This window comes from Meleagris gallopavo, chromosome 4 (assembly GCF_905368555.1).
Source record: "Meleagris gallopavo chromosome 4, MGAL_WU_HG_1.1, whole genome shotgun sequence".
In the NCBI taxonomy this organism is placed as follows: Eukaryota; Metazoa; Chordata; class Aves; order Galliformes; family Phasianidae; genus Meleagris; species Meleagris gallopavo.
This window is the reverse complement of record NC_139407.1, coordinates 67689328-67715471: the sequence shown is the minus strand read 5'-3', so window position 1 is coordinate 67715471 and position 26144 is coordinate 67689328.

The following is a 26144-nucleotide window of genomic DNA, read 5'->3' as shown; positions in this document are numbered from 1 at the left end:
TGTGGGATAACAGAAAACAAAGTTTGGATCATTTATTTCTAAACTGGGATTTAGCTCAAAATGTCCCAAAGCATTTTGTTATAATCATAAGTCCTTCTAAGGGCATCAAGTAATCTCCAGAGAGGCTCTCATTTTAATTTGCTTTGAATCTTCAGGGCAGGTGGCAGATCTTTATCTGTTGTCTCTTGAGATAAATCCGCATTTTCCACTTTGAACTTCAGTTTGAAGCCAACTTGTAACCTTAAGGTCTCTTATTAATTAATTAATTAATTAATTATTTTTTAAGTTTGGGTTTTGACTCCATTAACTGTTGGGTACCATAACTTGTGGATTGTTATTATTTGTTTCTTCATAGCCTTAATTTGGACAACTTGTGGGAAAAAAAAAAAAAGAAAAAGAAAAATGAAAGAATGTAAACCTATCTTGTGGCTTGGGGCACAGCATGAATGTTTTATTATTCTTATTAATTTTTTTTTTCATCTGGAATCTCATGGCTATCATCAGAATCAACACTCTTTTCCCAGCATCAACCTTATTTCCACTAGGAGGATGTTTGTAATCTATTTACAGAAGTCTAGTGGGTATATTGTCCTTAGAGCTTGTTAATTTGGCTCTGAACACTGAACCGACATTCTTACTGCTTCTGTCTTTGACAGTCCTGTGATATGTTGCTTTCCTCCATCAAGACAGTCTTGGAAAAAAAAGAAAGGCAGATGATTCAGATTTTAAATGTCTCACAGTGAGAGAGGGAATAAGGTTAAACCTTTACTTTTATCAGAGAAGATAATGGAGAGATTCTTTGGTTAAACTATGTAAGTAACTGCGCAGAGATAAAACCCAAAGGAATGAAATGATTTTCAACTAGCTGGAGCAAATTTGAACAGAGCAAACTAGAGACAGATTTAAAAGAGAAATAAAGTATCTATTGTAAAAGTGACTTGAGCGACATACCCAGGTAAATGGTTTATATATCAGCTTTGGATAAAGAATGAGTGAGTTTCAGGAAGACAGGCTTTATTCAAGAACATGGTAGAGGAAAAGAAAATAGTGGGATCTTGTTTATATAGAAATGTATTAATGGTACGTTTGCAGTTGCATAAGAATCATAGAATCATTTGAATTAGAAGGGACCACTGAAGGTCATCTAGTTCAACTCCCCTCCAATCAACAGAGACATGTAGGCTTACAAGCTTGTTTGAAATACATCCCCTATACCAGAACTGAATATGTAGAAGATTACATGTGACTTTGGCTAAGTACTTTGGGTAATTTACAAGCTCTGAGTACCTTGTAAATCCAGTCCCATTAATGGGGTTAATGGATAATCTCAGCTCTCTGAAACACACATACACCTTTTGGGCACATGAAAATGTCAGCGATGGGAATTTGGCTAATCTCTGCTCTAAATCATCTGATGGTTCTTTTTGAGCTCTCACGGCTTGAATTTGTTAATTGCAAATGCATATCTCACCTGAAATCCCCCAAGTTTTGGCCATCTTCAGGCCATTCATTAATAATGCTTATTATTCCAATAAATAAGTATTATCTATCCCGCCTTGAATCAAAACCACTAAGGAGATGAAGTTCTTGTTTGGGCAAAACACCCCTCTGGTAGTTATATTTCTCTACAACAGCTTGGGTGTATTAAACCAAAATAGAAAACCCTGAAGAAAAAGAGAAAGTTTAATCTCATCTGTCCTCTCATATCACTAAATAAAGCCAGGTTGATTGGATGCTAATAGCTCAACGACCAGCATGGTCACTGGGATGACAGGTTTAAACAGTTCCTCTCTGAGGAGGCTGAACCCACAAAAAGAAATGCCATCTTTTCCTGCCTGTAGTAGTCAGGCACATAAATCTTTTGCCTCATTCATGAGTGTACACAAGCATGTCACCTACAAGCCTAGTCTTAGTTAAGATATCTTGAATCAGATATAAAGCAACAAGATTATTTATTCTTTCTGGTCCAGACAAATTTAGATCTTCATGATCTTGGTTGGTTTAATATATATTATCACTCTGAGTTGTACTAAAATTTGTGGAACTGTGTCTTTAAATTTTCTTTCCAACTTCAGGCCCACTCTGTTTGAAAACAGAGAGTATTTAATAAAATACTGAGTGTCTCAGAGCTGGGGCATGATTTTTAGTACTCAGAAATTTCTAATAAAATCCCTAAAAAAAATAAAAGCCCTATTTTTCAAAATGTAACAAAGTAGCCTGTGATATGGAAACTAATTTAAGCCAGGAGATATTGTAAATTTTGTTTTCTGCTCAAACGTATTGATCTCAAAAACATGTTCAGAAAGAGATCTTCTTTACTTTGGAGTTACAGAATTCATTGATGTAAATTACCTTTCACCTTAGTAGAACAAGCAGTATTCACTCACATCTTCAGCCTGAATTTTCAAGACTCATAGCTAAGAAGAACAAACATGTATTATTTAGTGATAGATGTTACTGAAGAACAGGAATCATCAAGTTTATTGTCTAAATGCAAACTTCAAACGAATTTCTACTTTTTCCCTGAGCTATATCTTGTAAGTATGAGAAACAAAGGCAGGAACACGTACAACTATTAGAAGAACTGAAAATGCACATCCTCTCTCTTTCCCAGTTTCTGTGTTAGCTGTGTAACTGAGAAATAGAAACTCATTCTGATACAATAATCACTGGAGGAGAATATCCAAAGCTGAAAGCCAAACGAGAAGAGAAACGTAGAAAAATGGAATCTACAAGTTAATAATGAACACTGTGTTGCAGGCAAAGATATACACTGCAGTCTTAACATGATAAAAGATCAATGGTAACTGAAAAAAATTACTGTTTGGAAAATAACATAAAATGCTGTGCTTTAATAATTTGTTATATAAATTATCTGTTTGCCCAAATATAGGAAACCAGGATGGAAAAACTCAGAATGGAAGGGGAATGATGGAGTAACCTACAGTGAAACACAGCAGATTTTCCCCAGATATTTGTGCACAAAATAGTGTTTTCATGCTGTTTTTACATGATGAAAGTATATACAGAACATGTCCTAGTCATTAATTTTTCAGTCTGAGAAAGCATTTTCAAGGAATCATTTGTTAGTCTTCAAAGCAAATGACAGTAGGCATTAAGAAAAATAGACCTGTTGGGAAAATACACATCCTTGTTTTGCTCCTTGAAAGGTAGTTATTTCAGTTATTCTTACATAGCACATGAAGTTTCCAGCCTCGTAAAAACATAAGCAAAAGTGGTCACCTTGCATTTATCTGTAAAGTTAAGCATATGTCTATGTCTCTACAGAGACAAGACTTATAAATATTGTAGTGTAAGTCTCTTCTGAAACACTTCAGTGGAAAAAGTATATATTTTTAAATATTTTAACATTCCTCTAATAAATACAATGAGCTCATTTTTAGCTCTGTCCTGCTTAATAAAGAAAAAAAGATATAATCATTTCTATATACTCTATGGCAAGAGAAAAAAAAATATCCAGAAAGAGAAAAAGAAGCTTATTTTAAAGTAAGTACCTATAGAAATTAACACGTTGATATCTGAAAGATTATCATTTGTACGGGAGGGAGAATCTGGACATGTCTTTAGGATAAAAAGTGATGAACTTCTGTAGAAAACATGAACGGATCAGACAGCACCATAATAGTGCAATCATTACAGCCAGCAGGCCATGTACCACTGGCAACACCCATGGGACTTTTGTTCTTTAGATGACTTTTCCTTCAAAACTTATAGTACAGTCTGTACTATCCCAACTGGCAAAATAGGAAGAATTAACTGATTCATAGCCCAAGACCACAATTACTGCCAGGAGCAATGCCTCAATTTCCTGCTTTGTAAAATAATTTTTTTAGCTTTATTACAACCCATTAAAAAAAAAAAAAAAAACCACCTTAGAAATGCACTGCATTTGGGCACACTTCTAACTAACAATTTGCTGCAAAAGTCTCTGTTGTGCCAATGAAACTGCTTTGCATAGTGCTACGCCTGAACTAATGATGCTATTACTGAATGTTGGTAGCTTTACTGCAACTTTGTTTACATGGACCTCAGACTGCATTTCTCATATCCAGTTACTGGGACAATTCCTGTACTTCTGGTTCAGTTTGATGGGGTCATGTCAAGTCTTTGATTCAGTCACTTGAGTTTCATCCAGTACGGGACATGTTAGAGCTCAAAAGGAAAAGAGCACTTTTGTTCTTGTTTATAACAAGATAGGACTAAGAGGAATGGTTTTGAACTGAGACAGGGGAGGTTTAGGTTAGTTATTAGGAGGAAACTTTTCACACAGAGGCTGGTGACACACTGGAGCAGGTTGCCCAAGGAGGTTACAGATGCCCCATCCCTGGAGGCATTCAAGGCCAGGCTGGATGCGGCTCTGGGCTGCATGATCTGGACCCTGCACATAGCAAGAGGTTGAAGCTAGATGATCATTGTGGTCCTTTTCAACCTAGGCCATACTCTGATTCTCTGACTCTATGATAACAAAATAACATGAGCATAGCTATGGCCAAAAGTCCATCTAACCCCTTAAACCTATATTGTAACATGTTCAACAGTACATCTCTAGAGATATGTATTGATATATAGTGATGCCAGTTTAATCTTCCAGGCTAGCAATCTATTTCCATTTCCTTTCATTTTTCTCTACAGCTGATCTTGCTTCCAGGCTTTGAATCCAAGAATGGATCAACTGTTTTCTCCAGTTTCTGGAACAGCCAGGAAGAGTTATCATCTTTGTCTGTCTGAATACTATGTACAGCCCAAGACCTTATTCTTCACAGACAACTACTAATACTCCATTTATTCAGCAATCATTCTGGGACATGCCCTCTGCACTGTTTCATAAACAAACAAAGAATTCCTGGGCTTAAATTTAGTCTCTCCTTGAATCCTTGTTGACCTTTACCTGGTGCAATTTGTGCTCCAGCTTTGTGTTCTCTTCCCTTTGTACTGTATTCTCTCCTCTGCCCACAGAAAGTGAAGAAACAGATCTCATTATATTATTTTCTGGTTGGGGAGCATCTTTCACTAGCAAAAAGTTAAAAACACGTTTGTTAAAGCCTTGAAGGCCAACAGAACTATACAGTCTATTCAAAGAGGACAAATTAAATAGTAATTAGAGATGAAAGCTTTGTTATGCTTATGTAACCCACAACAGCACAATTTTCCCATGACTTGCTACTCACAAGACAACTGACCTTCCAACAGCTAGCCACTTCTGTACAAATCCACCCAATGTGCTTTTAGTTAAAGTCTGCCTTTGAAAGTAGGTCCAAATGAACTATGTTTCAAAATAAAATATGAAATAGGACCCCTCTCTGAAGTTCAACTCTGAATCAGATCCTGCTTATTTTATTCCCATCATAAACAACATTCCTCTCAGTATCATCCTCCTAAAACAAAACTGTGAGCTGAAAGTTGGGCTCACCTGGAATAACAGTGACAGTGGTTGTTGATTTGTTATACTCAATTACTTTGGAACTTTTAAATTTACTTCTTTCTCAATCTGCCTCCAAATATTCCAATTTATCCAATCTCTGGCCACAGAGAGATGTGAATACAGGAGCAAGGTATCCTTTACGTTCATTAAATAAGGACTAAAGATGGGAAAACAGGAGATGAAGTTTATGAAGAACATCCCAGCAATCTCTGGAAAGGGCATAAGTGCTACCTTAAAAAGTAGGTGACAAGTGAGTGGTAATGCCAGTAAAATGGAAGAGGTTCAGGGAATATGACATAACTTTTGGGTGAACAGCTCTCACAGTGCCCTAGACTTACATACTTCTCCCTAATTTAGAAGAAAAAATGGTCTAGATTAGCAATATGTTTCTTTTTAGTAATTTGTTGTACATGTTTAAAAGTAGTAATTAGAGGACATCTACGTAGTCCATGTGTTAAACTACAAATGATAAGGTCTTAAAAACCAGAAAGTTTTGTTCCTTGTAGGTGAAACTGCCAGTTCATAGAATCATAGAATGGCCTGGGTTGAAAAGGACCATGACGATCATCTAGTTTCAACCTCCCCTGCTATGTGCAGGGTCACATCAAATAGTTCCTTTCTGCACTGCACAGTAAAAGCTTCCAACAACGCTTTTCATCTGAACAGAGAAGAGTCAGGGGGTGAGGTTAAGTGATAAGAACATCTGAACTTGTTCAGCTTGGAGAGGAGGGTTCAATCAGGGATTACCAGTGAGGGTGAGCCATATAGAGCTCATCAGGGTGAGTGAGAAGTGTGAAGCCGTTCCCTTGGATCTTCAGATAAAATTGTTTTCTCATTGTGCTCTATGATAAGAAACTAAATGAAAATTTCTAAGTGAAGCCATTGTTTTCCATCCCATAATCTTCCAAAAGATAAATCACTGTTGTATTGCTTTGCAGATTCACTGATAAACATTTAGCCAGAATTTCCTAGAAAGATATTACAGTACATTGCTAAGAAAACTTTCCTGTCTTCTTGTGAAAGAGATGAAAACTATAGTTGAATCCCACATGGCAGTTATTACAAAGTCATTCTTTCTTTCTCTCCTACAAAAATACATTTCCAAAACTTTCTCAGTATTAGAGTACAAAATCTATTTGTTACCAGCTCAAAGGTACTCTTGAGCAGTTAAATCCAATTGTTCTTGTTCCAAGATTGTTCTTTAGTTTAAAAAGATCTTCCCCCCCCCCAGAATTTGTTCCACTGATGTACTGATTGAGGACAAGCACGTATCTCCTTGGCTTTTCTCATCTTTGACCAGTAAGCCTAACTTTCCCCAGCTCCATTGTCTTATAAGGGTTCTCAGTCCCTCTGATTGAGACAACTCCTTATACTTTTTCAAGATTTTTCTGAACACAAACAGCCAGATTTGAAAGCTCAAATGAAGTCTCCTCTGCTTCTTAAACCAGGGCTTTTATATCTCTTGAGTCTATTGGAAATAGTTGTTGGCTATTGTATTCAGCCTCTCTGCCTGTTCATTGCTCCAATATTTCAGACACCTTGCTACCAACCACACTACACAATCTTTCTCCTTTCTCACTCATTTCCAACTGGTAAACTTGCAGCTCACAAAAGAAATGCATACTGTCCACTTCCAAGCACATAATCTCACATTTTTTTTTCTATCAAATTTAATTGAACTTTAAGTCCATTCTTAGAGGTCATCCAGATTTTAGCTCATAAAATCCTGATGTTTCTCTGAATAGAAGATGCCTTCTAGCTTCACATCACCAGGAAATTAAATTACCAGTCTCATTTTGTGCCAATGTGTAAAAAAAACTATTAAATGAGATGACTCTTGACTCTCATCGCCTGGGGAACAGCACCAGTGGGTTATGTACACATTGTCTATTGTCATCTCTGCTTTACCTGCCCCTTCCCCCCACCCTAGAGGTGAGAATACTTCCAAGGTGTTGCATCAGATATTATAACCACACAAAGATTATAACCACACCTAGATCACATTTGTAACAGCTTTCTGGGAAAATCTTCTGTATATCCATAGAAAACAACCAAGTTGTGCTGCATTATCTACCCACAGTAAATTCAGCTTTAATTCTGTTTTTTTCCCATTTGTTTCTAACTGTTCACATGCAATGCTCCAAAGCATCATCCAAAATTTCACACAGCCTACAAGACAGCTATTATAGCATGATAAAGCTTTCAATTTAGGAAAAACTCAGTATCAGATATTATCGAGCATAATAACTTTTGTGAGAATGCTTGCTCATGGACCTCTGTGTATTTTTCAGAGGTCTCAAATGGGGATTATTTGGATCTTCAGCATTACATGAGCTTTTCAAGCTCCCCAGGATGCTAATTTTCTCCCATTCTCTGGATCTCTGTGTGTTATCCAAGCTGTACACTAAACACTTCAGATAAGTTATTCACTTAACTTGTGACATAAATGTGGGTTGGAAAATGACAGTTCTCCAATGAACGTGAGGTACTCAGAGACACAATAAAAAAGTGCTTCAGACATGGAAATTGTTCTTTTCATTGATGAATCATAGTCTTTGCAAAGAGCTATGGATGAAGTGCGTATTAAATGGATCTGCACCATGTCTTCTTTCAGATTTCCAATATGCTCCATCTTTATTGATATGGGCAAGCAATTATTAAATGAAAAGCTCCTTCTCATTCTAGTCCATATGGTAAAGGACTTAGCATTATTCTTTTAAAAGCCTCTATGTGAAAGTCCAAATTGAGTTTCTAAATGAAAATAATAGATACATACCCAATCAAGTACAAGAATCTGTATATTATTCTTTCTGAATAACAGCATCATTCCTGCAACATGACACTGCTGACTGTTTTACAGGATTACACACAGATCCCTACTTTTCATCAGGGGCCTCAGCAGCAACACTGCGTACTTCTAGCAGGAAATACCAGATCAAAATCTCATATTCAAGTATGTGCAACATTTCCAACCCATTGAGGGTATGTAGCTATTGCTGTAGTACCTGTGTAGCTGAGTATTGCCTTTTAATGAATTTTTTTCCTCTCAAAGGCTGAAGGCCAAATGAACACTTTATATACTAGTTTACCACTGCATCAGAGCTGCAGCACGTTGTATTCAACAGTAATGATAATTAGGATAGTTAAATGCAAAAGCATATCTCTGCCAATATAATTTTCCAGCACAAAACTCTTTTCTCTGGAGAGAAGAGAGCTGTCTGCAAAAGCAGATATTATTCTATATGCATCCATGATCCTCTCTAGTTTTAAGGTAGCTTCTACCACCTTTGAAAGCTCAATCATCATCCAAAAATAGTCAGAAATAACTGCTAATGCCTCTTAACCCTGTAAGTGTCTCAGAATGAAATAACTAGCCCAGGCCATTTGAAGACATTTAATGAACAAAAGAATAGCTGAGTCTTTCTGTTCTTGCTGATGACTGAATCTTTCCTGTATGTTAAAGTGCTCCAGTACAGGAAAATGCAGTTTAATGTCAAAATGTTTCCAAAAACTTTCCCAAAAGTTTTCATCCCCAAACTTTTAAAGACATTCAAACTTTTTTGTTTCAATGAAGTTTCAAATATATATGAATTTCCTGTCTAATGTGAGAGCTTGCTCATCTCTGTGTGAAGCTGATTATGACTGAGAGTCGTAATAATGAAGGTTGGAAAGACCTCCAAAACTGCCAATTCTCACCCCAAACCACCCCACCATGTCCACTGACCACGTCTCTCAGTGCCATATCTCCACAGTTCTAGAACACCTCCAGGGACAGTGACTCCCTGGGCAGCTGTGCCAATGCCTGACTGCTCTTTTTAGAAGAAATATTTCCTAATATCCAACCTGGACCTCTCCCTGTGCAAATTAAAGCCATCACGTCCCATCCTATCACTGCTATCTGAGAGGCCGACCCCCACTTTGTTCCTACCTCCTTTCAGGGAGTTGCAGGGCATGATATAGTCTACACAGAGACAGAGGACATATGGTCTTTAAACTGAGACAGGGGAGTTTAGGTTAGACATTAGGAGGAAGTTTTTAACCCAGAGGGTGGTGAGGCACTGGAACAGGTTGCCTAAGGATGTTGTGGATGCCCCATCCCTGGAGGCATTCAAGGCCAGGCTGGATGTGGCTCTGGGCAGCCTGGTCTGCTGGTTGGTGACCCTGCACACAGCAGGGGGTTGGAACTGGATGATCACTGTGCTCCTTTTCAACCCGGACCATTCTATTATTCTATGATTCTATGGCAAAAGAAAGAAGAAAGAAAAAAAAAGAAAGGCACTTGGTCAACTCACTGGAACAGCATAACAATCAAGTAAAGTACCTCTAAGATTCTTCTAAATAAGTTCAAGAAAGGTTCATATGGTGCAAATATACCATATAATTAACTGGGAAATGCTCTCTTAGCAGGAGCTGTACTCCAGACCTGAGTGTTTTGGACTCTGCTAATTTTGCAGCACTGAGACAATGCACTACTGTTTAATTATCTCTTAGTTCATTATTATAACATGGTTATATTCTTAGTTTCAATGTGCTGGAGGATCTCACCAGAGGAAAAATAATATCATAGAATCACAGAATCACAAGGAAAGACTGATAAAGCAATCACATAGAATCACATATGGAAGACTGATAAAGGAAAAATATTGATAGGGAGACTCCAGAATGAAAAACACAAGAAGAAGAGCCTACAAAAACTTGAAAGTGAAAACCAACATTGGTTTACAGTTGACTGTATTGGTTACAGGTCCTTTGGCAGCTGTGTCCAAATATGTAAATATTTTCCCCAGAAGTGGAAGAGAAGTAGAAATGAAGTTTAATCAGTGTTTACTGTGCTGCCACATGAAACAGTCATTTTGACTCCATCAGTAGGATGGAAGTACTCAGTGAGGAATTGAAATAGCAGTGACTCAGTAGTGATGAATGATCCAAAAAATATTAGCTAGCAAACCAATATTGAACAAATACAGGCCTGTTCAAAGCAAACAGATAGTAAAGGTCTTGGAAGTGCCACAGCAGCTCTTTAAAAGGAAATAAAAAGTGTAATATGGTTCGAGAATTAAAGACATTATCTCAAAAAGGATCTTTCTGCCACTCTACTAAATAGCGTAGAGATACGTCTCTTCCATACAAGAGAAACTTGCAATTATTTTGAGCAAGATTCACAGTGCACCACTTGGCCTAAGCAATTTGAGAAGACTTCAGGAGCAAAGACAGAGGTCCTTCACTATCAGATTCTGGCAATCAACTGCTTCCACTCCAGATCCCTGAAATTTCCAACTCTTTTATCAGACCTCATTTGCTTGGATGAATGAGAAACATGAATAAGACACCAACATTTGTGAGCTCTCCTTCTTCTTTGTACTTGTTTTGCCTACAGAAAGATTGTGTACTTGCAGATCTGAACTTTACTGATGCTATTTGCCTCCTGAAAAGATCTACAAACATAGTACAACAAATCAGTTTGGGATTACTGATTAGACCATATGTTGAACCACATGTTCCACAAGGTAAGAGAAGGTATTAAAATGGCATTTTGCATTTCAGGGGATCAGGCTGTTGGTGACTCACTGTTATTTTCCCATTTATATCATTTTGGCTGCCAGTTAGTGGTGATCATGGTAATGGCTGTAAGCGCATAGACATACATGTCTAGCAGAAAAATCTGCCAAAAGCTCAGATGGAATTATTTTTAGCACAATCAGAGCTTTTGTGCAAACCCTCCTCTTCCTAAGCAAAGAAAATTGGTTAAACATCAGCAAAGGCACATGTAGCTAAGGAAGCATGAATCCTGTAATTAAGTCTGACAAGAAGTAAAACTAACAGCTATTTATATATCATCCAAAAAAAAAAAAAAAAGTTTAAGTGAATATGGTCAGGTGTGGTGAGAAGTTAAGCAGTGATGCGGTAAAGAAAAATAATGTTTCAAAGGTGTAAATGTATTCAGAACAAGTTTGATCTGTTTTATTGGCATGACAAGCTGGTAAGGAATGGTGTGATACTGAGATGACATGGATCATTCTGTAGGCAGAGGGTTTCTGTCCTACACAGACCACGTTTCTATACATAAAGAGAGATAAGAGGATGGTCTTTGCAAAAAGAAAAATAAAATGTGTTTCCAGCCTACTGGGTATTCCAAATAACAAGCTGTAAAAAAGTGAACTGAAAGTGTATGATGGTGTTATCTTCAGGAGACACAATATCAGCACGTGTACTGTCAAGAAGAACTAGCGCCACTGCATTCAGAGCCATGGCTATGATTTGTTTACTATCATTTTGCTGAACAGGATTGATACTGACTCAGATCTGGAGGTTTTACTCATGTAATGGGGTTGGAGCTTGATAATCCTTGAGATCCCTTCCAACCCAAGCCATTCTATGATTCTGTGGAAATCCCCACTGATCTCAATAAAGTTCTCACTAGCAAGGAAAGCCAAATCCCAAAGTGATTTGTTGTCTTTCTATGAAGAATGCTTATTGTATGTAATAAATAAAATTTGGCAATTTTGTGAGGATTTTCATTTATATTTTCTAAAGATGAATTAATTCAACTCAGTTTAAGCAAGGCTGTTAAGCAATTCAGTGAACTGGTATTGGTCTTTGAGCTTATAATTTGTATCTATTAGAACTAGAGAGGGTTCCAGAACTTTGTAATTTTACTGGGCTGTTTCAGTGAAGAATTAATTAATGAAGATGCATGCAAGAGATTCTTCACTTGATTCAACTCAAGATTCATGGGCTCTGTTTATGCAGTCTAGGCAAACATATTACATGGTAGTAGAATAAATGTCTAGCTTTAATACTGTACACAAGGAGTTAATTTCTCAGTCAAGCCTAAGTCTTTTCAGTCTTTAGTCATAAAGGCAAAATCCAAAGCTTTCTTAAGAAGAGGCTCAAAGATCAGGGATAACATCAATCAGGATTATTCATTTTCCCTCCTGTCCTTAGTTCAGCTGTCATGATTGTTAGGGCTATTCTTGGTTTTAAATGTTGTTCTCTCTCATTGTGTTCTCTGCCTTTTAGTCAGCTCTCCTCTCACACAGGGAAACCACCACTTCAACAGCACTTAGCCCTTGCAACAAAGTGCTCCATACTTGGGAACAAAGAGCCCAAATTTTCATTAAAGATTATGTATCTCAATGATGAAGAGTGATTACACCATGACTCATCCTGCATGACTGTTATCAGAATGCAGGACCTCATTCACAAAATTCCCTCAGACCCGTTTTTCACCAGACTAAGGTTCTACCTTTTATGCTAACACCAATGTGATTACAATAAAACAAAAGTGGATAAATGTCTGGCAGGCACAGCATGGAAGTGTTCGCTGAACCCTGATGGCTGATTCTGTGGGATAAAAAGAGTTCATTTCAGCTCTACTCAATTGGAGACATTAAGTATGGCAAATTGTCCCCAAATCTCCATGCAGCACAGAGCAGCCATACTCACTGGTTTCTCATGAAGGTGCAGCTCCTATCCTCCCACGAATCAGCTGCAACCTACTTCAGGGCTGAAATATCCTCTGTTGCCTCCATGATCTTTCTGCATATTACCGATCCAAAGGAAAGTTGAAATTGAGTTGTTAGCTTTTTGTTCACCACTTCTCAAAAAAGCTACAGATTGTCCCTTTTCTTTGCCCTATATATCTCTAGACTTTAGCTTCTAGTTCACTTGTGATTTGGCAAGGTCAAGTGTTTCTAACATTGTTTTCTACGAATAAGAGTAGTGAGGTTGTTCTCTTCTAGAGCCAGAATGCTGCTGGGTTGCCTTTGTTCTTTCTAGCAAATTGCCTTCATTCCTGTATTAATTGTTTCTTCTAATTGCCATTTAAGAAGACCGCCTGTGGGTCAGTTTCTTAATGATACGTTGTATGTCTTGGAGCTTAGATTTATTTATCCTCTCTGCTCCTGGACAGACAACAGTCAGATTCAGAGTCAGTGTAAAAATGTGTTGGCCACAGAAGGGATCTATGAACATAAAGTTACCTAAGTGCCAAAGCATGCTGATAGATCTACTATGGAATGGCCAGATATTTTAAGATGGTGTCTACCTGCAATTTGAGATGTGAAAGTAGTAAAACTAATTAAAAAGGAACAAAGCCAAAGAAGACCCTTTTCAGAGAGTTTTATCTGGTAAGCAGTGATGTCCACACTAGACACTTCCTTCCAGCTGACAGTTGCTTTTTGTATCCTGACAATGATGCCACTTCCCCAATTGTGTCTAACTGCACAGTGATCCGTGTGCATATCTAGCACACAAGACCTCTGGTGTCTTGATCTTTCCCACTAACCTAAAAACATTCACACCCCACCAGATGATGCATTTTGTGAAGTGTGGTTACTGTTCATCAAATCATAGAAACACAGAATCCTAGAGTCATTAAGAATGGAAAAGACCTCTAAGATCAGCCCATTCAACCACTGACCCATCAGGCCCACTAACCCATGTTCAGCCCAGCTGACATAGCAGCCTGTTTCAGCATTAGGAATATGAAAAGCATCAGAGGAGAATGGAATCAGAGAATGAAAATTGGATACTCATGCAACCAAAGATCCTCTTAGGAGTGCTTTGTAGTTTAAAGGTTATCAGAGGTCTGGAACACCTCTCCTATGATGAAAGGTTGAGGGAGCTGGGCTTGTTTAGCTTGGGGAAGAGAAGGCTCCTGGCAGACCCCATTGCATTCTTCAGTACTCGAAAGAAGCTTACAAGCAGGAGGTGGACAAACTTTTTATGCAGTTCGATAGTGATAGGACAAGGAGCAGTGGATTTAAACAGAAGGAAGGGAGGTTCAGGTTAGATGTTAGGAAGAAATTCTTCACTCAGAGGGTGGTGAGTCACTGGAACAGGTTACCCAGAGAGCTGTGGGTGCCCCATCCCTGGAGGTGTTCATGACCAGGCTTGATAGATCCCTGAGCAGTCAGATCTAGCAGTTGGTGATCAGCCCACAGAAGGGGGGGTTGGAACTAGATGATCTTTGAGGTCCCTTCCAACCCAAGCCATTCTATGATGATTCTACAATGATAAGGAAATGAAACTGCAACAGGTTAAACAAAACAACACATAAACTCTTCTGGATAGAGGGACTGTAATCCTGCTTTCTTATGCTAACAGATGAAAGAATTTAAGCTGAAAGCAAGACTTCCTCTGACATCTCAGTCTCCTTGAAACCAAGTCCTGCAGCCAAACTGAAAAAAAAAATCCTTTCAGGATTTCTTGTTTCATAACAAAATTCAGACACTGCAACAGGTTTCCAAACTGGGGCTTAAAAATCAGCATGAAGACAGATTTCTGAAACTCTGTGGGTTTTGGGGTGGGGAACAGAGTTGTTTATTTTCACCTTAGTGCTGCTGCCTAAATAGATGACTTCAGAAAGATTAAAATGTCATTTAACAATGATGAAAGCCTTGTTTGGATTATAAATCAGCACTGAGTGTGCCTTGTGCTGCTTAGATTACAGGTTACCACAGCAGCTTTGCTCACTGTAGTGTACTTTGTCTCTGACATATAAGTTTATCCTTTTAATGGTGCATTTTGATAACATCCTGTGATCTATCTTTTCAACTTTCACATAGTTCTCAACCTTTCCACCTGTTTCTGAAGGAATGGGAATGTGGGCAGACAGCACCCTCTGCAGCAAACAAAGGGGAAATGAGAGTTTGATCTCTGCCAAAGACCTTTGTGCTCTAATTTTTCTGCTTAGAGCTGTCTTGCACACACACGCTTGTCTGTATAGAAAGCTAGGCACAGAGGACCAGTAAACTTATTATGCCAGCAAGATGAAGACTTTATGTCAAATTTGAATTCAAACTCATACATTATTATTGCATTTTTAGAAAATTGGAATTAATTTGATTTCTCTGCTCTTTTAAAAAAATTCTGGCTCCCAAATCTCTTCCACAATCTTTTTTTGGCTTTCAAAAATTTTCTTTTATGTCACCAAGAGGTCCAATTTCACTGAGTTTGAACTGGAACCGAGTTAGTTCCAGTTAGAATTAGATTCATAATGGTAGCTTGTCTGGTGGGTTTTCATTTGTTAGTTTTTAATTTGTGATCACAATATACCCTCAGTTGGAATGGACCCCCAATGATCACCGAATCCAACCCATGGCTCCACACAGCACTACTCAAAATCCAAATCCAGTATCTGAGAGTTGTGTCCCAATGCTTCCTGAGCTCCATCAACTTCAGGCAGAACCCACTGTCCTGGGCAGTGAGTTCCACACCTTTTCCTTATACCCAGCCTGACCCTCCTCAAATGCATCTCCATGCCATTCCCTCAGATCCTATGGAAGATTAGTGCTTCCTCATATTTTAATGCATGTTGGAAACCTTGGGGATTGAATCTTGGTGATCCTTGAGGTCCCTTCCAACCCAAGCCATTCTATGATTGAAACCTGAGTTATTCCTCACTGGCTTGAGGACTGGTTGAACAATGGAGAAATAAAACCAAATGTAACAAAAAGACAGACCTATTTAGAATTTCACAATTTAGTGTTTTTGCTTAAATTGTTGTCTGAAATTTGCTTAAATTGTTTGTCTGAAAACAAAAAGAATTCTTCACTCACATTTTCACTCTACTCCAAAAATAATGCTCATTGCAGATCAGACCAAAGGACTACGTGTTTTAACACTCCATCTCTGAATGTAGTGTGCAAAAGGAGTTATGGAAAGTGAATGAGAAATAGATCACATATAGAGAAATTCCTTCTTCAGTCTTCTCATCTTTTGAGCCATTGGGTGTTGAGAGCAAATGTTTGCCATGTAAAGTCAACAAACTAGAGAAAATCTACTACAGGATGCTTTCATTTTTCCTGTTTTTTTCTTCTTCCTGTTGTTAGTTGAAACAAACCAGAGTAATTGCTTCACTCAGCAAGCAACTTCTTTAAATCTTTTTATTTCTTGCGTTGCTTGACAAATCAATTGAAACAACTGAAAATTGCTGATATGCACTTCAAGGCAATCATAAAAAGTGATTTTTTTTTTTGCAAATTGTAAGCATAGCTGATTACTTTGAAATGACTAATTTTTTCTTGATTGGCAAAACAATATCCCAATGACCACAAATAATGAATGGCTTGGGTTGGAAGGGATATCAAAGATCATCTGGCTCCAACTCCCCAATGAAAGGAGGGAAGGAAATAATTATATTTCATCACAGTTTCATTTTTTGAACTATAGATGCCATTGTCTTAGGATGAATACAGTAACATTTATTCCTAGACGAATAGAGCATAGGCAGAAGGCTGTTTTAAGGTCCAGGAACCATGCTGGGTTACATGGAATCATTTCAGGATGGAGACATGATGCCACAAAGGAAAAAGGGTCTGAATAAAATCTCTAAGCACCTTTCTTACCTTACTCTGAAAAGCTTTTCCTGCTTTTGCTCTGACAAATCATGGGAAAGAAAAAGAAATGCCATTTGCTTATTAAAATGGAGGAAAAAATTACCTAGTATAATTTTACCAGGATGCTTAGACTTGCAAATACTTTGGATGGACAAAAGAGGAATGTGTTATAAACAAATTTCAAGAGGGATTATGAGTTAATATCTGCCTTCGGGTGTTTTTAGGAAATAAAATGGTGATAATAGCATTGACCTTCTTTGTAAAGTTCTTAGTGATTTTCTGGTGAAAAGAAAAATGGATACGTATTAATTTTATTTATAACTATATCAAATACTTATTAAACTTGTCATTTCAGCCTTTAAATTTCTCTGTTTTACCCATATTTCTGATACACAAACTAAAAGCTTTTCTGTTGAAACTCTGCCATTTTACCTTTTTGTATGAACGGACATGACTCTCAGGAAACAATCAAAGCTATAACCTCTCAAAAACTGCTGATAAATTTCAAAAGCAGTTGTGGATTTATTCTGTCTCCAACTTGTTTTGGAAAACTTATCTTATTTTATTAGTGCTATCACTTAGAAGGTGGCTGTTTCTCTTTCTTTCCGTCTCATCTTTAGTACTTTTCTCATCTTCCTGTAGTATGGGCATTTTACTTTATCTCAAACTTTGCCTGTGGGTTCATCTCCAGTAATGATGTCTTCCCAGCTGAAGAATGCAGTTGTATTTTGGTGTAAAGCTCTGGCAGAAACTCAGGTGAAAATCTATGCTTAAGGGATATTCTATGTTCCAGAACTGGACATGAGATGGCTTTTAGGATAGGAAAGCCAAGAGATTAGAGTGCAGATATACCTGACGTGATGTGCTCCCTGTGATGGATCTCAGTACCTAAGATAGCAAGACAGTATCTCAGTACCTTATTTATATCCTTTCCCTTCTAGCAAGTTTTGATTTCTTTTTTCCCTTTGGCTCAAAAGAAACATGCCGTGATACCCTCTTTCTCCTAGAAAGCTCCATTCCAATGCTAAAATCATCTTATTTTCCCAACACTCAGCACTGTCTTGCAGCGGGGAATTGGCAGGATGTGTCATCCTGAAATCAATGATGCACTATTTGGATATATTATGAGTGTGATTTCCTTTATTTATACAAATACAAAATAAAGCTCATCATAGAAGAAAGGCAGTCATATTCTCCTATGTGAGATGTCAGTTCCCAAAATGTTTCATTAATAACCTAGAAAATAAATGTTTTTCTGCCCTAATATTCTTCCCAAACACATTCTTTTTTTTTTCTTTTTTTTTTAATGTCCGAATTGTGATTGAAGTAAAACAAAATGTCAGCATGTATATACTAGACACACTTAGTAAAATGAGACACTGCCTACATATCCCAGACTCATTTTTACAGGCCAACAACACAAACCTCTGTTCCAGCATCTCCCCAGAAGTTTTAAGGATGTTAATTGCCCCACATTTTAGAAATCACATGTGTCAAAAGGGCTCTGTAGATTTATTCATTTTATTTTTTCCCCAGGTCTCCTTCCAGTAGCCTGTGAAATCAACCCATCATCAAGGCAAGAGGGTATGAGGCAGGGGATAATGAAAGGAGTAATAACTGCTCACTATAGAGAAAACAAAAGATTAGACCTGCCATCTGAGGTCTGTTCCTACAAATCACTTCATTATTTATCTCATGTCTTTAAATATTTCCATACTTGAAGTATTTGAATACATATGTTGTACTTCATAGAAATACTGAAATGAAACCCAAATGTACATTTATAAGAAGACAAAGGACTATATTGTGTTCTCTGGATTCTATCTACCCTTGAAACAAATACAGAGCTATGCAGCTCAAGCAAACTTTTGTGAGATGTCCCTCTCTACAAACTCATTCCCTCTTAAAGTAAAGGCAGTTCAAGCAAAAGTGAACCAGGCTCTAAAATCCCGTATTTTCTCCACTCTGCACCAACACTAGCTGAGCAAGCAGGATCACACACTTTCCTCTCTGTGGATTTTAATATTCATTTCCACTAGCTTCTTTGAATGCCTAAATGTCAGCTAGTACCTGATGACTGCTAGGTTGGATGTTGAATAGCTCACTGGCATTGATGATCCCCTCACTGGCATTGATGATCCCCTCATTGCTCCTCCATTTACTTTGCCTATCAGTTAGCCTGTTATTGTTCTGTACGTTACAGTAATTGTCAAGTTTTGCATACAGTTGACAGCCACTATCCTGAGAGGTGGAAGAGTGTGAATAAATTTAAATACATATGCATATTGAAAATGAGCGCCTAACAATATTAAATATAGACAATCTTAAAATAGCTTCTAAAATAAACAAGATCAGGGAGGATAATCCAAAGTAGCCCACTGACTGCCATTTGGGAAGCTCAAAAGAGGCAAGAGAAGCATTCAGCAGCCAGGGGCACAAAGAAATTGTGGGGCATTTGGCTTCCTACTAATCTGTCATATACATTATGAGTCATTCTAGTCATTTCTACTGGTATTTTCAAAAGTGCATAAGCAAGGTTGAACGGTCATCTTGATTTTGGTGTGTTAGTTTCCCTCTGGGTGTGTTATGATACAACACAGAGAAATGAGTTCTAAGTAAAAGAGGGGAGATTTAGACTGGATATAAGAAAAAGTTTTTTACTTTTATTTGTACTACTTAATAAGGGCAAGGAGGCACTGGCACAGGTTACCCAGAGAGGCAGTGAGTGCTCCAACTCTGGAGACACCTAAAGTCAGGGGCTGGATGGGGCTCTGAACAGCTGATGAAGCTGTGGGTGTCTTTGTTCTTTGCCAAGAAGTTGAACCGGATGGCCTTTAAACGTTCCTTCCAACACAAATGATTCTATAAAGATTCTAGAAGCGTTTCTGCAACTGTATTTTCCATGATGAAAAGATTCAATTTTGTGATGACATCCATGGGCAAGGATCTCACTGTGCTGTGGATTATTTAAATGGCCAACACAACCTAAATGGATTAAACACCAACTAAGCAGATATGGTCTGAGCCGTGTACGTGCATATAGGTTATGAAATGCTTTAATGCAAGGAGATTTGTACAGTATTTTAGCCACATGTCACCATGCAGTCTGCTCTTCTAACAATGAGGTCTTCTAATCTGAACAGTTAGCAAGAATAAATACAAAACCTGATGTTCCTGCTAGATGCACTTTGCCCTCATGGAACTCTCACAGAACTGAGCAGTAACAGTTTATTTCTCTCACTAAATAACAACAATAAATCAGCAGAAGATGGCACTCTATAATTCTATGACATTCACCCCAGAAACTCAAATGCTTAATACTTTAGCCTTCAGGTGGGCACAGTACCTGCTTAATACACTCCACACATGAATTACAGAAAGTAGAAATCTGCTGTATGTATTCAAAGCAGAGGAGTCTGGCTTTACATAGAGCTGGCTGTGATTACATGTAAGATTTGGAGGCAACAAAGAAGTACAGAACTTGTATTACACACAAAAAGAAAAAATAAAGAAAAAGCCTGAAGAGACTCAAGCACAGGGAAGAATAAAGCACCCACATCTTAGGACAAAAAGAAGGAAAGAATAATTCTAAATGTGAGAGTTTGTTTTTTGCTTTCTCTGTGTCAAACTGCTCCTTAAACTAGGGAATACACATTACACATTAACTATATTGAACATTTATGCTGTACAGATTTGGGCTACAAAGGGGCCCTTCTCACCTTTATGTTTTTATGTGTGGTTTTGTTTTTGTTTTTTAAAAAGGTACGGATGGGGTAAGAGTAAATTATTCTCTGTGGCAGCAATCATAGAATCATCAAGGTTGGAAAAGACCCACAGGATCACCCAATCCAACCATCCACCCATCACCAATAATTCTCACTAAACCATGTCCCTCAACACAACATCCAAATGCCCAAACTGTTCCTGTACAAATTTGTGTTCAGTTAGTCTGACTTGTGAACCAAAAGAAGAATCTTAAAGAAATAAATCTGTAAGTAAATCCTCAGGGGCAGATGGTGAAACTAGAGATTTTCCTGCTTGGTTCTTCTGATCCCTACAGACTCAAGGAGCTGCATCATCTGTTGGACTACAGGTACAGCTGGGATTAATAATCATGCTTCTGGGGATTAGTTAATACCTTTTGTCTTTTTAGTCATGGTTGGGAATGTTAATACTTCATGCTTGCATATATAGAAATTTGTATGCATTCGACCTTGCTGTGGCAAGAGCTGGAGTGTTGAAAACAGAGGACTGGGATACAAAATGTTTAACAGCAGTCTAGGTCTTGTTTTAATTCAACAAGTACTTTAAATTGACATGATATGAGCACATGTGAAAAATCTATAGAAGTAATTACAAATAAAAAATAATGAAGGCTATTGGCGTTCTCCTGAATCATTTCTGTTCCTATTGGCACAGCGTAGCGAGTTATGAGAACTGCAAAACTGGGCAATAAGTGTGTCCTTGATCTCTCCTTTACAATCTGCATCTGTTTCCCAGAGATGATAAATGGAAAATCTTATCTATCAAAGAATAAAATGAAATTAAATGGAGCTTGCCAGGTTAGAGAAAATCAAAGTGAAGTTATGTAAGAGAAAAACAAGATGCTTTACTGGCAGGAACAAAATACCATTTTCTTAATGTCAGGCTCATTTAATCCAAATAGCCAGAATATTACATCTCACAATAGGTATTTATTTATGTGAAATCTCCCAACAATACCAAAGCTCTCTAGATGGCAATGAAACATAAGTTTCAGAATGTCATGCATACACTTCCCTCTATACATCACCGATCTTTTCACCCTAGGGAAATGGCTTTTCTTAAATTTTAAATTGCTGTGGTGAGGTGGATCCCACAAACAGGAGTTAAATAAGCTTGCAGATTGATTCAGGCATAGCTTAAGGCTTCACTTCTGTTTCATTAGGCATTTGTGTCTCGTGGATTCCATTGACACCCAGCACTGAGTTTCAATATCCTTTCAAAGAGAAATCTCTTGAATAAGAATCATGAAAGGTGGGACAGTGGGGAAGAATGAAGCATCCATTAGTCAAAAGCTGGGTGTTCTTTATTTTTTTCATTTTACATCTATTTTTATTTATTTATTTTTTGGGGGGGGGCAGTGACCAGCAGCGCCAATATTAGCTAAACAAAGATGCAGAAATCAAATGTGATCTTATGTGAGCAAGAACTATGAATACTCTTTTTTTTTTTTTTTTTTTTTAATTGCCTGGATGGTATGCCTCATAGAATTGACTTTAATTTGCAGTATTTTCATCTCTGAGCTTACATTTTTCTTAACATACCAGGCAGAAAGATTTATACCTTACAGATTTAACCCAGAGGATATTTCTTAGCATTACATCTTAATGTCTAGACAGATCACTGGGCTTTTCACCATGGCAAAACTGAACATGAACTGCATGAGAATCAATACTCTTTAACTTAGGATCCAATTAATTCTTTGGAAACGTGACTTATATTCTTTGACTTTAATTTTTATTTCTGGCATTTTTGGGGAGCTGTCTAGATTCCTTTTTCATTTTTCCTCAATGCAACTTCTGCTTTATTTTCCACAGGGAAATTAGTTTTGTACTCAATCTTTCGTGGCAGGCAAAGAAAAAATCTGTAATGTTTCTTTGCTGATTGAGTAGACAGTTATTTGTGGAAACTTCTTGTATTGTATCTGGGATTCAGCAGCAGAACTGCTGTCTATTACAGCAACAATACAGGAGGAAAAAAATAGTTTCAGAGGCATGGAGTTAGAAGAGGTATAAATCAATACAACATATCTTCATGTCTCCCAGTCTTCTTGCTGTCAAGTTAATTTCCCATAAAGTATTTTGGTTCATTTCATAGCTCAAATTCCAAACTGGGTATGTTCCATTTTTTAAAATCAGTTTAAAATATTGCCAGATATGACATGTTTAGTAGAGTTGGAAAGAAAACACATTCAGTTAAAACACTATCTGTGTTTCAAATAATCATCACAAGCTTTATGTGAACTTTTTTTTTTTAAACTTACATCTAAATAGTATGTAGGAAAATTATATTGTTTTTTGTTTGTGGTAATTTTTTGCAATGACCAGGTTATATACATCCAATTAAATATTTGGTTCATCAAAAAAAACTCAATAATGAATATTTGATTAACATACATTTTTTTCCAGAGAAGGAATTATGGTCTCTGTATGTTGTTTTTACAAAGCAGATTCTTAGTGAAAACAGTGAGTCATTTTTTTAAAAACTGAATAATGAACAAAATCAAACATGAATTTTTAATATACTGGAAACTTTTCTAAGATTTCCATTGACTCATCCAAAAATTGAGATCGTGATTTTTTTTTTTTTTTTTTTTTTTTTACTTTTTGCTATAAGAGCATTTCCAATTACCATAGACTTTATTTTTTTATTTTTTGAGTTAGAAGGGACACTTGAAGACCATCTAGTCCAACACTCCTGCAATGAACAGGGGCACCACAGCTCCATCAGGTGCTCAGAGCCCCATCCAGTCTGACCTTGAGTGTCTCCGTAGAATCACAAGGTTGGAAATGACTTGCAAGGTCATCTAGTCCAGCCTTCTTCCCATCACCATTGCTACCACAAGCCACTAAACAATATCTCATAGCTCCTCTTCCAGATGCCTCTTGAACACTGCCAGGGATGGTGACTCCACCACCTTCCTGAGCAGCCATTCCAGTGCCTGACCACTCTCTGAGAGAAAAAGGTTTTCTTTATGTCTGAAAACATCCAGGGATGGGGCATTCACCACCTCTCTGGGAAATCCCTGCCAGTGACTCACTGCCCTTATTCTATATAAGGAAGAATTTTTACAATCTGAATTTTCCCTCTTTGAGTTTCAAACCATTTCCTCTTGTCCTTATCTGTATGTCTCATTTAGCATACTCGAAGTGTGTAAGGTCCTCAGGTTTGTTTGTTTGTTTGTTCCTTTGCAAGTTGAATACTAAGAGTATGGTTGTTAGCTAAAGATGCACACCTGCTGCTAAAGATGCAAGAATTTACCCTGGAAAATTATTAGAAATAAAGGGGATAAGATAAATGTGTTAGCGTTGCTAAACCTTCCTTTGATACCACTGATCAATGTGACCTACTCTCAGCTTTCTTCAATATTTGCATTTTTAAGTCCTGTCAAGAACATAAAGGACAAACTGATTGCGTCTAGAAATGAAAATCCATGTGTGTGCTCTGAATCCAACAATCCACACCTGCTACTCAATCTTAACGACCAAGCAATTTTGTTTTCCTGCCAGAAGATAAAACTATCAACAGTTATCTCCAAGAAATACACCTCATCCACAGCAAATTTCTTCAATTATCCTTTTATTTCTATTGCTAGTGTTTACAAGATCATCATTCTAAATAATAGCCTGGGAAGAAAAAGGTAAGTCAAAAGAATGGGAAAACAGAAAACATACATACAAAATATTGTCAGAAGTCTGGTCTCAATTTTCTGCTTTCTATAACATGGTTTCCACAGTTCTACCAGATGTTGACCTTTAGCAAAAATTTAGCCTTGCTGTTTCCATATCAGCCCAAATTAGCCTACCAGGGAGTCCAGTGCTGCAGCACAGATGCACTGCAGGGAGGGAAACCTGGAGAGGGAGGGGGAACATGGAATCATTAATGTTAGAAAAGACCTCTAAGATCAACGAGCCCGACTCATTCTCACCATGCCCACTGCCACTTTTCTACAGCTCTTGAACACCTCTAGGGATGGTGACTCCACCACCTCCCTTGGCAGCCAGTTCCAAAAGGGAGTGCTTGAGCCTAGATAAAGTCTCCATTTACCAACTGCTGAACATTATGACTTTTCTGTTGATCTTTTGCACATGCAGTACTTCACACTGCAGCACCTCAAGAGGCTTCGTTTTGGTTCATCAAGTCATATATGAATTGACACTTGAATTTTACCAAGAGCTGACCATGTTAGAGCTGTAACCACATACTGTAGATAATTACAGGTGTGAGTTTGTCACATCAGCCAGTACTAAAGCCCTCCTTCCTTTTACTTTTCTACCTACATGCCAAACAAGAAACAAATTTTAAATGGCATTGCAGAGTACAAGCTGTTTTTTTACATCAGTGTACAAGAAAAAAAATATAGCAAGAAGATAACTTGCTTGTCTGTAAAATCTAAGAACAACTGAATGATCCTGATAAATAAGCACACAGCACTTTGCAACCCTCAGTAAATTCCACCTGCAGATAAGAAATCCGATTCAATTTTCTGTCATTATGTCAGATCAAAAACATTCAGGTTGAGAATTTTAATGTATATACCAGCATACCCCAGGTAAAAGAATCTGGCCAACGGAAGGAGGAAAAGGATCATAGATTATCTTAAAAATAATCCCAAAGTTTAACAAAAAAAATCTGAGAAATTTTAATGGTGCAGAAGACGACAGAGAAATCACTATTCTCTGCTGCCTGAAAGGCCTCCACATCATGCAATCATTGGATGATTAATGTATTCACCTAGTAATAATTACAGTGACAAATAACAGAGGACTCATTGCATAGCCTGTCAAATAATGACAACAAACACTGGAAAAAAAAAAAAAAAAAAGCCTCAAACTGCAGAGAGAGATCAACTTGATTGAATGAGCCAGATAAACAATTAGAGTTATTTCACCAACAAAAAAACACACAAACCAAGAGAAAAGAGGATGACTCAGTATTTAAAACAACTTCCACTTGCTGTGGCTAAGAAAAGTCTTTCCAGAGGCATAATCTGTTCTGTATTTTTCTCATGCAAAAATCTACTCAGAATTTTTCTCATGCAGTTTCCTGTGAAATGCATAGAAAGATTGTTCTTGAAGTTACAAGACAATATGAGCAAGCGGCCTGGTTTGTAATCCAGTTTGTGGATAAATTTTTGTATATCCATGTGAATTTTTCCTTGGAGAATTGAGAAATCTCTCTTCTCTCATCATCATCATTTGCTTATTTTAGGAGATGGCAGGTAACAATAACTTGCAGACAGGACTCTTATTCCAAGCCCAAAGAAATCAACAATATAGAGTTAAGTGAACATCTCATTTGATGTTCAGGTGTAAAAACATATCCTAAAATATCATCAGAAAGGGAAAAGAAGTGAGTCCATTGAGGGTATATTGAACCTGTAGTGATGTATATTACTATTTTGAGTTTACCATGCTTTACGGAGATGGGATTAGTTAAAGTTCCTTTGTATTTCTTACATGACTTAGTTTAACCAGTGGGAGCTTCAACAGTTATTGAATACACAAGTAAATGAAAGCAACCCCAATAAGCTGCATGGCAGCAGGAAGAACATACTTCATTGCAAATTTTGTGTTATTTTCTTGGTCTTGGAACTT